Source organism: Thermobia domestica, chromosome 18, assembly GCF_964235325.1.
Source record: "Thermobia domestica chromosome 18, izTheDome1.hap1.1, whole genome shotgun sequence".
NCBI classification, from domain to species: Eukaryota; Metazoa; Arthropoda; class Insecta; order Zygentoma; family Lepismatidae; genus Thermobia; species Thermobia domestica.
In genome coordinates this window covers 66,069,565-66,081,388 of record NC_137471.1, presented here as the reverse complement: position 1 = coordinate 66,081,388, position 11,824 = coordinate 66,069,565, and positions in this window count along the sequence as shown.

Below are 11,824 nucleotides of genomic sequence, written 5' to 3'. Positions count from 1 at the left end.
TAACAGATGAAGGAGGACGAGCAACTGGCCAAGGAGTGTTTGATCTGGATGCACCGCATGGGTCCCTTTTTACTTCCAGTGAATCATCCGATGAACGATTTTGGACTCTATTCAGGTCTGATGCTTGATTTTTTGCTTCAGGAATGCTTTCGTCTTCAGACCTGGCTTCTACATTTAAGTCTATCACATCCACAATAGAAGGAAGAAAATCATCTGCAGTGAACACATCTGGATTCAGTAGGACAATTCCAGATTCTTGAAGGGTGGATACCAATGGTTGCAGCGTTGTAGTCATCATCATCATAGGTATTCTGTCTTTATTAGCAGGTCACTTGCCGCAGCTGAGAAGCTTCCATGCTCCACGGTCCTCCGCTAACTTCTTCGTCTTCGCGTATGATCTTTCTGTTTTTATATCATCCATTAATTGTAGTCTCCTTCGCCCCCTCCCTCTCTTTCCCACCACCATACCCTCTAGGACGTCCCTCATGATACAATATCTTCTTAGGCAATGTCCCAACCAGTTTCTCTTCCTCTTCCTAATAATATCTAAAAGTGTTCTTTTCTCACCCACCATTTCTAACACTCTCTCATACGTTTTCCGCTCGACCCAACTAATTCTTTCCATTCTTCTCCACACCCGCATTTCGAAGGCTTCCAGTCGATTTTCATCACCTTTACGTAATGTCCACGTTTCCGCCCCATACAGTACAACACTCCACACGAAGCATTTTATGAGTCTTTTTTGTGGTAAGCCTCAGTAAACAAACTCGCAACTTGGAATTATGTGGGATGGATGATTCCTCATCCATTTATCACACACAGTTGAATACCAGGATTTCATCGGGTCAAAAAAAGGAGCGATCGAATAGTTTCAAATTATGACTGGGATTTGGTGGTAAACTCAACATCACTATCCTATTTTGCCTGCAGAAATCAATCGCTTGGATTGAAATGTGACAGGTCTGATTGTCAACAAGTAAAAATACCTTTTTTCGAAACCGAATTTGATCGCACATGTTGGTGTAAATAATATAACCATTCTACGAAAAGTTGTGAGTTGATGAACCAGAATGAGATATTCCCACAGAACCTGGCGGCGAGCCATCGAATAATTATTGTTTCATTTGTTTTGTGGGAAATATCTGGGGAATAAAGGAACCAGATGCACTCACCATGAAACAGCTGTTATGTTAACTCCAAAATCACTAGATACAGTTTTATTCACAACTGATTTTTAGTCGACTTTTGGAACTTTATGAGGAACCGTATTTATTCCAGTTTCGTACATGTTGTAGATATCCCGTGGAGAAAAGCCGTTTTGTCTTACAAGATCTTATAGACAATTAAAAAACATTCAACTTGTGGCTTGCAAAAACCACGAGCTCTCCCCAGACCAGTCTTTGAAGGCTGTTGCAAACCAATTGTTAAATGTCTACGACGGAAAGACTCTGTCCAATCTCTTTCTGCCATTCGATTCACACGACTAAAGGATATGGGGCACCTAGTTACGTTCAGCAAAATTGTATGCCATTCTTCTTAGATCTTTTAAAGTTAATTCATAGAAGAATTGATCCAGTAATGTGATATATTACATTAATTCGTTCTCCATTTCTTCGGTAAATAGGCCTACTGGCTTTATTGTACCTAAAGACGTTGCAGATTCTCAATCAAGAAAAGAAAAGAAAAATCCTTAATTCTCCTTATATCAGTAATGGAAATGCATAGGATACAAAAAAAAAAATCAGATAATATTTAGACCCTTTATAAAAATATATATCCAGCTTATTCCATCAATTACAGAATGCTTGTCACCTACAAGGGTAACTTGAAAACTTCTCGACCTATCCTTGATGAAGCTACATATTGTCAAATGTTAGGTTAGGTTAGTTTCATATATCTTTATAGAATCCAATACCAATCATTGGACTGATACCACCTTATGCAGAGTCGTTTTAACGTATGATTACTAAAGGACTGACCACTACAGGAAACATACGGTAGTCGAACTTTTTAGTATGACACTAATCACGCGTCAGAACGACTCTGCATAAGGCTCATTGAAATTTATTACTGAAGACTACTGACATTTAAGATAAAAGAGGACAAAGCCTAGTATTTCTGAAACCTGAATAAAATAAGCAAGCGTAACGTTATTCAATAACTGCAAATGTCACTATCTCACACGTTTATCTGTTTCGAAAACTCAAACACCACCTTAGATACTGTTATGTAAGGAATAGTATTTAGAATAAAAATTTATCCCTCGTACATAAGAAAATATCAGGATTCTTCAGAATTCTTAACGTTAGAGGCTACATATGGGAACCAGTATTCGTAAAGTTTGCCGTCACTCTCTATTACAACGGAATCTACATTCTTTTTTGATTGTTAGTTCTAAATCAAATTGGATTATTTTTCATAGAACAGAAGGGGCAAGAGTACGCACGCGTACCCTTGCCCCGAAGGTATCTGCATACCGTTGCCCCCTCACTACACAATTGACTTTCCCATGATGTTGTACAGCTAACTGTTGGAAGAAAGTCAATTTACTCCATCCTGTCAAACAATGGATATGTTAGAAACTAACGCTTTATAGTACTTTGAAATCGTTATAAAATTGTGTAAGTTATTCATTAACTACTTATGTCCCAATATTATATCAAACTATTAGAAAAACATAAATAATTACCTAGATAGCTTGTAGTTTGCCGCAGCACACTCAAACTTGTTTAGGTTCTAGACGCTATTAACATCAAACTCCACGTGACGCATTATTGCCATACGCGAATATATTCACCTGATTTTAGGGAATCGTATCCTTACCCCCCACGTACTCTTGCCCCGATATATACAATACTCTACATCCGAGTGATGTCAACAGACCAGCTACGAAGTGCCATTATGGTAAGCGCGAAGCTTAAGAAAATTTTCAAAAATAAACCCTGCTTTTCCTCGATTTTGAGCATTTTTTATTACTTTTTTCCTTCCATTTTATGTATGTGCACATGCATTTTTCTAACATGAGTAATACTGTAGGACCACTTCCTAAAGCAGGAAGAAGATTTAAGTACATACTACTGTAGTAATATTGCAAGTAATTGTTCCTTTCTCTCTCTTTCTTTTCTTTCCTTTTTCCTTCCGGTCTCCCTCACGACACGGCAGTGTACTCTCATATAATTTTTGTGTTATTAATCTCCACAGATTTTCTAAGGCATGACTGGAACATACCGAAATCCCGAAAGAAGTTACCCCGTTTGACAGTAGTTCATTCAAATGTTTGAAGTTTTGATTAAAGTGTCTTTAAGAAGACTACAGATGCGCACGAGACGGAGATTGAGGCTGTCTCGTCCCGAAAAGATGTTCTGAGAAACTGATGTCTCGTCTCGTATATCATCACGGAAATTATGTCTTGTGCACAGTCCTAAAGGAGACCAAATTATTGAACTCGTAGTACGAATTTTAGAACTAATTTTAAACATGAGATTGCTGAATATCGGATCGTTTCCAATACATTCAAAATCTAAAATGAAAGACTTGTACGCCTAGTCCAGGATTGTAGAAAAAGACAATACTCTTGCTTGAATCTTTTTATATAACTCGAAACACCAAAGTGGGAAGGAGAAATATGTTTGTCCCGGCGAGATAGACAAGTGAATGCAATATGAGGAGAACGGGGGAAGGGGGAGGAGATTGTGTTTGTCATGAAGAAAACAAGGGGGAAAGGCGGGGCAGGAGAAGAATTCCGAGACGAGAAGTGTCTTATGGATCGTAGGCTTGAAAGAGAAACTCCCGTTTGAAGCGAAATGGAATAACTTTAAAATCTAACCCAAAAGAAAAGAGAGAAAAAATGGAATGGATTGCAAGACATGTAGACAAGAGAAAGTGTTCGAAGGGAGTCAGAAAGGAGAAAGGGGGAAGAAAAGAAAGAAAAGGAAAAGAAAAGAATGAATCTGCCTTCTCAACTCCTCATTTCGAAACGCGAGGTCAACTCTGGGACCTAAGGGAACGGATATATTCGAGTTTCCCGGAACTTTTTAATATCTGACCAAACGTCTTCCGTATTTACCCTGCGTTTGTGATGAGGGAGCCACAAGCGGTCTGGAAGAATTGGCCAAACGGCATTTTTTTCCCCGTTCTATCTCATTCCTTTTTTCTCTTTCTTTATTTTCGTTTTCTTGGATTTCTCTACCGGGATAGAAGGAAGGTAAGAGGTACGGAGAAAAGTAGATAGAGAATCGTTCGGAGCGGATACAGAGATAGAGAAAGAAAAGAAAAAGAGAGAGAAGAAATCAACCTCATATTAAAATGAATGTCTAAGAAAAAAGTAATGAAACGTAGATGAATGAATAGCCCAAAGGGGAGAGAAGAGAAGGGAAACAATTTTCTCCTTTTGCTCTTGGAGGAGGTGGGTGAATAAAGTGGGGAGAGTATGTTTTATTCTTAGTTTCCATCCCTTTTTCTTGGACGAAATCTACTATAAAGAACCAAGAAATGGAGGGAGAGGGAATAAAAACGGAGAAACAGAAGAAATCTTAGAAGATAGGGAAGAAGAACAAGGCCTGGCACTTTGAATGAGATGCTGATCAGACAGACCTAGCCACGCGGAGGAATGTCGATATTGAATACTAAGAGAGGGCGCGATTGGATATGTTGGTGGTACTGGTGCCGAGTGAGGGTAAGAGTGGTAAAAGCTGTACAAGGGATGCAAAGGGGGTTAAGGCACGCCTTATCCAAATATTAGCATCGCCAGTGGGTGGTGAAGAGAAAGCATCTCTTAGCTCAGCGGGGGTAAGTTATCGATAAACAAAAGATGGACTGGACATCTCTTGGGCTTAGATATATAACCATCACCCCAATGCAGACAATAGCTTTCTGTACCATACCAAATTAAACATTCTTAGAATGCAGAGAGAGAGAGAGAGAGAGAAAGAGAAGGCACGGAAGCTGGTTAAAGAAGAGAGAAGACGGAAAGGCGATTTTACAAGAAAGAAATGAGAAAAGAAGGAGTTGATTTCTGGTTTGGAGGAAGAATTAATGATCAGATGTTAGACAAGTTTAAAAACCTTATAAATATTAAATCGCTTGTTTAACATGCCGAAAATGTAGGCGGAATGCCATCGTTTCTTATTAAACATTGATGTAAATTTGGACTAATATTTCAAGAGGTTTGTTTATGTCTATTCTTTTTCTTTCTTACTTTTTTTCTTTTAAATGAGATAACCAAAACTAGGCTTGAGATCCGTATAGGGAATTTTCACATGACGCTCACTACAAAATATCTTCCCTAACTAAATTCGAGAATTATTTTTCAGATGACCAAACGTTGACGTTTTATCGAGTCAGTCCAGACTTCTTTTTCTTTTCCAAAGAAAAAAAAGTCCGATCTCTCGATGGGTACAGCGAAGTGCCCTAGTATTTGAAAAGTTAATTTCTACGAAAAACTCAATTAAAATAGATGTGCGAGGTATTAATGTCACAAGCAAATGGCAATATGTTTTCGAGACACGTTGCAATCTTTAAAGAATTTTTATCCAACTGACAATTTAGATTAATGCACTGGTGGAAATGCGCATAACATTCCAGATACAGATCATTCGATTCAAATAAAATCCACTCTTAGACTGAGTACCAATAAAGAGCATGCTTGTTTAAAACTTGGAAGAATCACCAAAACACCTACCGCAGCAAAAAGGCTAACCTTAGTGTCTGTCGAGATCATGTTGGTAGTAGTTTGAAGATAATCGGACAATACGATAAAGGTAGTTGGGTGTGCGAATTCGTTGTGCGTTGCTCACAATTCGGCTCTGCTTGCAGAAGGATACCCATTGTGCAATTAAGTGACTTCGAGTGTGGCCGTGCAGCGTCGTTGCAAGACACTTGTTGGTCGGTTGTTCCGCAGAATTACTGTTCACGTAGGCTGTGAAGTTTCAATTGTCAATCAACGGTGTACACGGTGAAAGGCAGAGGATTTTGGCAGAACGTCATGTCTGCAACACATTGGGAAACGTATAGACAGGACTGTTCTGGTCACCCTTACTCACAGGACGACAACCGCCTCACAGTGGTACGAAATGCTTAAAACTTGGCAAATGAAAATGGAAAGTTGCTATCTGGTTATTTTTAAGTATTAGGTTCGCTACAGTAACAATTGGTCTCCTAAACTTCACCCATGGAAACGGCCAGCCGTTTATACCAGAGTTAGTATTGGAAGTCAAAGTGAACCTACTTTTGTGTATCTCGTAATATCTAATGCGCGCGAGAAATATAGCTCGAGTTTCATATGAAATAGTTTATTGTATACTTTTCCGATCTATTTAAATCAAAATGTACGTTGTTTCGGGAGGTATGTAAAGGATTTTAAGACCATATATTATTTATAATACGTTATCAAGTTCGGATATCAATTTGGATATTAAGTTCGTGATCAGTCAGGTCAAAAACCACAGCATGCCCATTTTTGTGCACTTCGAAGGAGATTTTGAATTTTGGCCACGTTTTTAGCATTTCGTACCACTGTGCACCAGTATAATAAGTGCCACCTTGGTCTCTATTATAATATGAGGTCACGAACACTAAATAATCAATTCTTAGAGTTTGGTCTAAGTTCCCAAGTTTTTGTCGCACGATTACCTCTGACGCTTACTTATTGAGTGCAAACACACACTTGACTTTTACACTCATCTGTACGTTTACGGTTGAGTACCTATCGATTTTCATCGCTGAAAATCACTGCCTCCATGTGCATCTTCACTGCATTTTCCTCCGATACCACCAAAGATCCTTTCGACGCTGTTTCTGCCTCGAACAATAGCGTCATTTCACATTTTGCCAGGAGGAGTAGGTTAGATACTCCATCGACGTAAGTATTTTACGTTTTTATTACTATATTGTATACATACAATCAATCAAAAAGTATAGACTTCTCTAACTCGGAGGAGGCAATTGCTCCCTGCCCCCCAAATTATGCTTCTGGTCTGGAACGACAATAACGGTTATTAGCATCGAGTGTGCTTTTGCACTTGTTATCTGGCATTCTTCTATGGGACACACGTTCCTTGCCTCTGGTCTTCGTTCAGGGTTAGTAGGACTAATGCGTCATACTTTTGTGGCACTTTCAGTCATGCCTTATCTTACATTAACATTTTTCAAGACCTTATATTCAAGTATGATAATGCACGTCATCATACCGTCAGGTAAGCTAGAGTACTGAACTTTTTATGCTCTTTTAACCTTGCCTGCTAACTCTCTGGGCCTAAACTCTATCAAGCATGTACGGAACATAGGGGATCAACACATGGCTGCAGTTGAGCTTCGCTGCAACTGTACAATAAAAGAAAAAGAAAGAAAACAGAAAAGTACAATTAGCAAGCTAAATGTACACTCATGTCCAAAATTATTGTCGCATGTCTATAAATAAGTTGTTGTAGGAATATAATTTGATAATGAATTCGCCTGGTATTTCTTATAATGTTAGTATGTGTATAATCTGCAAAGACATGTATGTGCAGTGGCGTAGGGAAGGGGGGCCCAGGGGGGCCCCCCCAAAGAGGTCCGACAATGTACTTTGGTACTTTTATGTTCGTAATTTTTTATATATTTTTATGTTTATATATTTTTTGTTTGTAATTTTTCTATGTGTACCTATAACAGCACTTGGGCCCCCCCAAACACACATCCTGGCTACGCTACTGTGTATGTGGCAAATTTCATGTCATAAGAGCAGTAAATAAGAACAATAAAACGAAAATAAAACTTTGTTGTTTCATTTACCAACATTTTGTTTTACTCATTCTAATTTTCGTATTTATAATTCTTTTCCTCTGAAATTTACCACAAATATGAATTTCTCGATTATGCACGGAGTATCAGTATTAAAAGCACCGTGCAAAATCATTATCAAATTATATTCTTACAAGAATACAGATATAGGTATGCGACAACCATTTTGGACATGAGTGTACATCTTCTATTCGGAACAGTTTCATTTTCTCCACAAGCGATGTGAAAGTAAGACTTTACACTTTCTCGACTTCGGCACATTCAAGAGACAATAAGAACGTCGGCAAATTCAGAAGTTATTAGAATTTTGACACACTTAGCAAATGATGATAAATTTGAAGTCATTTTTCTTGTAACTCCATAAATAAATATGTTTAAAAGTAATTTAATTTGATTCAGGGCCCTGAAATTAGTATAAAAGGCTCAATTAAGTGTGGTCACTGTACCGCCATGATTGTTGGTTCTTTCCAGCATGACTGAATATTCTTCACCACGAGAATTTGCTATTACAGAAGAGATAGTGTGCCTAAGAGTGTATTGGCATTCAAATGGGACTGAAAACAATATGTAAGCAGGTTAGGATAATACGGTTGTGTTGAGTGTCTAGGTATACAAGAACCTCGTATATACACAACGTGTTTCAAAATGATTTGAAAGATAAGAAATCGTTCCATGAGCATCAAAGTTCTTATCGACGACTGAAATTGTATTGAAATACTTTCAACCACATTATCGAGTTTTGTTAGGCACGATCGAAGTAGCTTGAAATTCTTCGACAAAGTAGCAAGTTACAAGATAACTGCGTATGGTGCAGACCAGTGATGTGCCGTAAACTATAATTTTACGTCTACGCGATTGTCTACCGTAATCTATACGTAATCTACATTACACCTTTTCCCGTGTAGACTATGTAGACAACCACTATCAAATGTAACGAAGAATTTCGTTGCTCGTTTGTTCATATTTCCTCATTCAGTTGTTTTGTTTCGGTGCAGCGAAAGATTAGGGAAACGACTAACATATAAAAAGTAGAGGGAATTATCTAATCTGTATGTTTACTCTGCTCTGCACATACCACTTCCTTAGATTTTCCACTTCGAGCACTGCTTTTATAATGAAACTTACAAAACTAATTCTCACCTGTGGGCTTTCAGTCTTGAATCTGCTGTATTTGCCAATTTTTTCTTGCATATTTTACAAAATGCATAATATTTTTCATTTTCCTTCAAGACGAAACTAAGTATTCGAAAGTTACTATTCGCAGGTCTAGGCATTTTATTTTGTACGCAATTTCGCAAGGTAACGACAAAAGAAAGCTCCTTTATTGTCCACGACGCCATATTAAATTACGTGTTGTTGACATAGTCTACATAGTCTACGTTGTTTACATTGTCTACGCATAGTTGACACGTAAACGTAAACTAACGTTTTTTACGCGTAGACGCACATCTCTGGTGCAGATACATCATTTTACGTTTTATAATACCACGTTACTCGGTCTGCGGTGAGTGTTCAACCTGAGTTTCGTACAAAATTTCGTAAAAGAACCATCATCAAAGAACTTATTAGTGTACTAAATGTGTAAAATTTTAAGTAATTTGTACAATTAATAAAAACAATTATAAGGAGTTGAAATTGTTTAAATCATCTTGAAACAGTCTGTATATCGAATACTTAATACAGTATTGTCAAGAGTAATAAAGATACAGACCATTGCACTACACTTCTTCGTTTCCGTTGTTAAAATTGAATAATAACATATTGTAAGGTAACTATTGATGTATTTGCCTAGTATTTACGAAATATGATATGACAAAATTGTAATAGACGTGCTCGTCCAAAGAAAAGCCAGCAAGCATTTATTTCCTCTGTTTCATTCTTTCTTTTGAAAGAAATTAATTATGCCGTATTATAGGACTACTAATGAAACATTATTCATGAAAAATAAGCAAAATTACAGAAGTTGTAGAAAACATTCGCTGAACAAAATTAATCATGTTTCTATCTTCGAAAATAGATTATACTTAGACTATTTATAACATTATTAACCTCTTTCGTCCTTTTATGTCTGAACTGATCTGAATTAATCTACTGAATTACAACGTTTCGTGTATGATAGGTTTTCGAACTTAAAACCGACTGCATTAGCGGCATGTATTAAACCAAAGGTGAAAATCGTAGATTTAAAAAATGACCGCTAGGTGTAGTAACAAAAAAAAAATCAATCAACTAACACTCGACATTGGACAAAATCAAGCACTAAAAGCATATCGAGCGTGAGTCGACATCGCACTGGTATGGACCAAGTTAAATGTCGAGTCTCACTCGACAATGCACTGTAAAAGATAAATTAAATGAATATCGATGAAATATAAGCAATTCCCTAAATTTCGTTAAAAAAAAAATAATCCCACTAGAAACTATCCTTTCTGGTTTTGTTCAAAAAGAATGAGTTATCCCATATTATAGGATTGAAATTGATGTATTTGAAAATTTTATGATAAAAGTTAATTACATACACGATATTGTAAGGTTCTTAATAACCTATTTCTTTATGAATATAAATAAAATTATTAACACTGTTTCCATGAAAGTTGTCTAGACAGAAATACCCTATCCCTTTATTAGTAAACTACTTTTCCCAGTCAATATTGTATGTTTGTTATTGAAACATTTATTTATGAAATACGAACAAAAATCGCTAACTCTACTTCTGAGAAAATCGTCAGTGCCCTCCTAGCAAAATACACTTATGAAGTTTTTCCACTGAAATGACATATACCCTATTGTGTAGATTGTTAAATGAAATATTTAGCTTGGTCATACTGCGTGAAAAAAATATTCAAATCATTTCGGAGAAAGAAAGGGCTTAAAATAAATATTAAGCTGTCCTGTCTGGATTTACTTTAGAAAAATTATGTATGTTGTATTGTAAAATAATCAATGAGATATGAACAAAATTGATAAGTGAGCTGCTTCTTCCACTCAGGCCCTTATCCAGGGGGGTTTAGGGGGCCGGCCCCCCTAAAATTTTCACGGTATGCACGCAAATGAACTATAATATGGTTGGATCGGGCCCCCCTACATTTTTAGGGTGGCAACGAGCCTGCTTCTACTCTTTTTCCTTTCCTCCCCTTGTGCTTCCTTTTTACGTCAAATATATATAAAAAAAAACACTTAACACATTAATTATTTTAAATGAAACATCTAAATACGAAATATCATGTCTCTTATTTATTAAGGTGCAAACGGGTTTTCCCGATGCTGGTAAAACTAATAATATAAGCAGTTATAATGGGGGCATTGCCCTGACCGCACCCCCGGAACTCTGTGAGTGCTACCATTCCGGAGGAGACCAAAATAATATCTATAACACATAATAAATAGAATAGAACCTGTGTAAACTTGTGAACCTCCTCCGTATACAAAGTGTGCCCTTCCTGGAACATTTTTCTGAAAGAAACACTGAATGTAAGGATGCACTTTGATCCCCCTAACTAGCTCTCGTGTTTATGAGTTTTAAAAAACAATGTATATACTAACGCTAATAAACATTACATATTTACATCATTATAATTATCATAGTATAATCGCGCTTTGTAAATCTAAAAGTATATTTTGTTGATAAAATGATACAGACTTTAACATTTCGTTAATAATAATAATAATAATAATAATAATAATAATAATAATAATAATAATAATAATAATAATAATAATAACTTTATTTTAAGTGCTATGAACAGCTCATAAGCAAAAATACAGCACTATGTTAAAATCATTATATAATCATTTTAAACAGACCAGAAATTATATAACATAAAATTACTATTAGAGCAGGATAAAGCCTTTGTCAGAAGAGTAATATATTAAAATTATAAGGTTCAAACTGATATATAAAACAAAAAATAAAAGAAAGCTGTCAGTCTCAAAATATACGATTAAAAGAACTATGCAAATTAAAGTCTCATTTAACTACCATTTAAAATAATGAAACGACCTTACTTAAAATTTGACCGTGACATGCAGAAATCTCTTTCACTTA